The sequence below is a fragment of the Etheostoma spectabile genome, chromosome 18 (genome assembly GCF_008692095.1).
Source record: "Etheostoma spectabile isolate EspeVRDwgs_2016 chromosome 18, UIUC_Espe_1.0, whole genome shotgun sequence".
Lineage (NCBI taxonomy): Eukaryota > Metazoa > Chordata > Actinopteri > Perciformes > Percidae > Etheostoma > Etheostoma spectabile.
In genome coordinates this window covers 14,826,601-14,831,067 of record NC_045750.1, presented here as the reverse complement: position 1 = coordinate 14,831,067, position 4,467 = coordinate 14,826,601, and the positions used below count along the sequence as shown (strand labels likewise).

The following is a 4,467-nucleotide window of genomic DNA, read 5'->3' as shown; positions in this document are numbered from 1 at the left end:
CAGAATATAAATATAAATGAAATACTGGGATACAGTAAACATACAGACAATATAAATGAAATATACATGAAATAATTATAATTATAGGAATTATATATAATAACAAATATTTGAATATATACAGGATGGGAATACAAAAACAACTGCTTAAATAGTATCCTAAAATGTAATAAACCAATTGTGCAGGTTGCACTTAGTGCAGTATTGTGGTGTCTCAGGGTCTTATCTAGCACCCAGGGATGACGTGTTAAAAGGTTTTATTGCCTGTGGTAGGAATGATTTCCTGTAGGAGCTTCCGTACAAATGAGAAACAAATGCTCAATACGAAAGAGAAATTTGAAGAGCACACCTCCTATTTCATGGGAAATGTCTGATTTTAAACAAGGTTTAATGACAAACCACAATACAGTATTTTACATGTTACATAACATGTGCAAGAAAAGGAAACACCAATCAATCCATTCATAAAACTGCTTAATGTCAGTTGAGGTTGCAGGTTAGTGCAGGGTCAGCAGTCTAACAAGAAAAAAAAGCAAGGTAAACCACAGAACACATCTGCTCACACGTACACACACACACATACACACACACACACACACACACACACACAAACAGACACACAGACACACAGCCGGAGCAGTGCAGGATTAGACCGCAGCTCTGACATTGTACAGTGTGACATGATGACATGCACTGCTAATCAAGAAATGAAAAACAAAGAAAAAGAAACGACTATTTCAAAGTATCAGTGGAACATGTCTTTGTTTTTATCTTTATTAATTTCACTATGGTGCCACTTGGCATGATCAGTGTGAGCATTTCAAAAGTACACACACAAAAGTCCCACAAGATAACAACACAGGGTTCAGCGTGGAAAAACCCTCACAAAGACATGCATTCTTCCTTTTCTGGCCAACAAAGTGTGCTTCATAGTCTGGAAAATGATTAGATCCCATGCATGCACACACACACACACACACACACACACACACACACACACACACACACACACACACACCAAACTGGCTCTTGTTGTAGAAAAGCTGCAGGTTGTTGTGGTGTGTTGCGATCAGATATTTGGACTCCGCTGGGATGTTTTCTATGAAGACAATATTTGTCAAAATTTGGGCTGTGTGTCCCACTTACACACACACACACACACACACACACACACACGCACACACACACACACACACACAGAGACACTAACTTTGGCATTAATTTAACTTTCCCGACAATAAAACTTATTTGATTTTGTCATTAATTTGAGTGGGGTCGTCTAGGTCTATATTAAGGTTTATCTTATCTGCTAAGTGCATCTATGTAAGTCTGTGTCTGTGTGTTTGATTGTGAATCAGAATTGCCTTCCTCTCTCACCTCTCTCATACCTGTATCTAGCTGATGTTGAGTGCTACATAACGCCACCACCATCCGTCAACCACATCCTCCTGACACAGTTGCATTACAGGGTCCCAGGCCACTGCCAGCATGTGCTATCATACAGGGCTGTGATTGGCCTGAAAGATCACCTCACTGCGCCAGACTGACTGGGTGACTACACACGCTGACGTAAGCCCCGCTGTTTCCCGCCTTCATAGTATAGAAGCTGCTGGACACAGTTGTATTCGGTGCTTTTTAAACTGAGACATTAGCGTTGTAAGGTTTTGCTATTAATGTATCATGTGTCATGTAGGCCTACAGTCTTCGCATGAAAAACAGAATAATTTATATAGCCTACATCCAAGATACAGCATATGTACGTATAGTAGTTTATTTGAACATGTAAAACATTAAAATAAGATATATATATACATACATTCATGCATTCATGTATATAATTAAAATGACAGATAAATAAGGGTATGTAGCCTACTTCTCAGCACAATTTTCCAAAATGATTGAAAGTCATTTAAACAAAAAATGTCCTTGTTCAAAAAGGAGTAGGAAAAAGTTCATAAACAACTTATCAGGTCCTACTCCCTGATCTACTTTTTTCCTTTAGTAAATATAAAAACTTATGGTTCACTTCTTTACACATCATAGACACAGATGCATACATAGATACCTATAAACTAGGTATAATACCTACAAACTTGGATACATTTTGAAACTACTAGGCCTATTACACTGTATTTCATGACTTTTAGATAGCCTACCATATCCAGTGACAAGTCAGTGCAGAATTAGCCTAGTGGTATTTCGTGGCTGTAGTCGAGGTGAAATAATAAAGAATATATAACGAATAGCCAAAAAACATGCCAAACGCTTTGGGAATACCAATTTGACGCAACCAGTCAACTGTCTGCAACGAGGTAAGCAGCTGTAATTTTTGTTGCCACTGTGGCAGCTGAAACGATGCTTTTGGCAACTCAACAGCTCTACGCTGATTGGTCAGCAGTGGGGTTCGATGCAGATGATGTCATCCACTGACAAGGCTCGCGGAGGCTAGACAGAGCGAGAGAAACAGAGACGTTGAAAAGGAGAAATTAGCATCGCGTTGACTTGAAATAGCTTTTTGTTGTTGTTGCTGAAAGGCGGTGACAGCAAGTCAAGGCTTTACCAAACACTCACATATCACCTCTATCGGGAAATTCCGCTTCTATGTTGTGTTGTTAAGCTGCCATTCACCGCTGAGGAAACGCCGGTGTCCGTATGTTAAAGGCTGTCCGCATACTCAGCTACTGTATAGAAGGTATGAGCCTGTTTTTATTATGGATTTGACTGCACCTTCCTGTCTGATGATATTTGATATCCACACACGTTATTGCTAGGCTACTTATTTGTTATGTTCAATACTGTGTCCTTAAAGTCATTACATAGCCTCCTCATCATAATATATAAGTCATTGACATTGTCTATGTGCACTCTCAGGATGTTATGTGTTAGTTATAGTATACATCTATTGGATTCTTAAATGTATTTCCCTTTAAATGTGCGGTTGGGAAAACTGTAGCTGATTAGTGTGAAGCACATATATGTGTCGTGACTGCCTGTCTTTTTAACTAATAATTAATTGCATCTCACTGTATAATTGGGGAGTGTATATTGTGTGAGCCGTAGGCTATGGGTTATATATGTGTAATATGGTCCTCGAGACTTGGTGAAAGTGAAACAGTCTCTCTATACCTGCACCTCATTATCTGCTGAGTGGCCCAGCCAGAAGGACGAGGAAATCTGCAGCTTGTAAACCCAGTCACTGTTTTTTAAAAATAGGATTTCCTCAAAGAATACTACTTTTTATCCACTATCACTCATCACCTCATCCCTCTCTTTTATCTCATCTGTAACACAAGAAAATCTATTTTTGGATAAGGCTGCTCTGCAGCATGTAGCACATGAAAAGTCCTCTGCTTTGAAAACAGCTGGGTTTGCTCACAGCTCTGTCACTCAATGCCTTAATGATAGGTAAAATTAATGAAAACAGACAGATAAGGTAGTCTATAAGAGGCATCTTAAGACTCAGACATTGTTATGGCTCCCCATATTCATCTGAACTTGTCTTCTTCTGTAAGGAGCCTGTTTTCTGGTCACATGCTCATAGATGAGAGGTGGGGGTTATTGTTCCAAATCTTCCCTGTTGCTGCAATCATTTTGGGGGCCCACTGCCAACTGAGTCGAGGTCAGACCACCTTGCCTGTTATTAGACAGCTGCAAACCCCAATAATAGAAATGTGAATCATTTAGTCATCATACGTTGCCAGAAAGGATGAGGTCAAATAGATACTCTAGAAATGGTTTCAGTTCTTCTCCGTACCTTCTGCATGCCCCTCCTAGTTTGTTTTAGAGTTGAGCTGTCGCAACTGGTGGGAAATGTGATTAACTGAGAGGATACAGAAAGATCGAAACTAGAATGGAGAAGTTAGGAATGCATGTGTTGAGACAACACAAATGATGTCCAATTGTTAAATGTTTGCTGGATATCAGACAGAGCAAAATATTTTTTTCTTTTCCAGGCATTTTTTGATGAGCATCTGAGAAAACATATGGTCAGTAAACATTGCTTGTTTTAGAAATGAAAGAACAGGAAACGAGCGACAGGACTAAATGAGGAAGAGGAAGTGTGTGCGCATTATTTGAAACCCCTGAAAGCCTTGCTTCAATTCATAAGTGACTGCTCTCAAAAACTCAGAGGATCCGCTTCATTAGGACTGTGTGTCAGTGTGCTTTGATCAGTTTAGACAATTTCAGAAATCGCTAATGTGAAACAAGCAAAGCTGTCAACAATTTGGCAGAAAATTGTGTCTTCATGTGGGATCCCCTCAGTAGGAAGCTGATAAGTGTTCAAGGGCCTTAAGGATTACATTACTTGTCTCTCTTATAGGTCTAAAGTTTTTAGAGAACAAAAGCCTGGAAATCAAGACCCAAATCCGAAAGATTAAGGGTCTGGCATTGAGGACTGAAAGTTGCCCCTCTTGAGGGGCGGCTCCAAGCGTGCATTTGAAAATCTCACTGCATGCAATTGGATAA

The 4,467-nt window shown here is 39.6% G+C and overlaps 1 protein-coding gene across 3 annotated transcripts in view; it reads left to right on the top strand.

Annotated features, from left to right (window-relative positions):
* The window catches only part of lpin1b (lipin 1b), a 25,236-nt gene that overhangs the window by 2,793 nt on the left and 17,976 nt on the right, over positions 1–4,467 (top strand). Inside the window, exon 1 of one of the 3 annotated variants that reach the window (XM_032543293.1) lies at positions 2,285–2,692. The exons of the other annotated variants lie outside the window; for them this stretch is intronic. The gene's annotated coding sequence lies outside the window, so the exon portion shown is untranslated. Of the gene's footprint in view, positions 1–2,284; positions 2,693–4,467 lie in introns of those variants that run through there. 3 annotated transcript variants of the gene reach the window in all.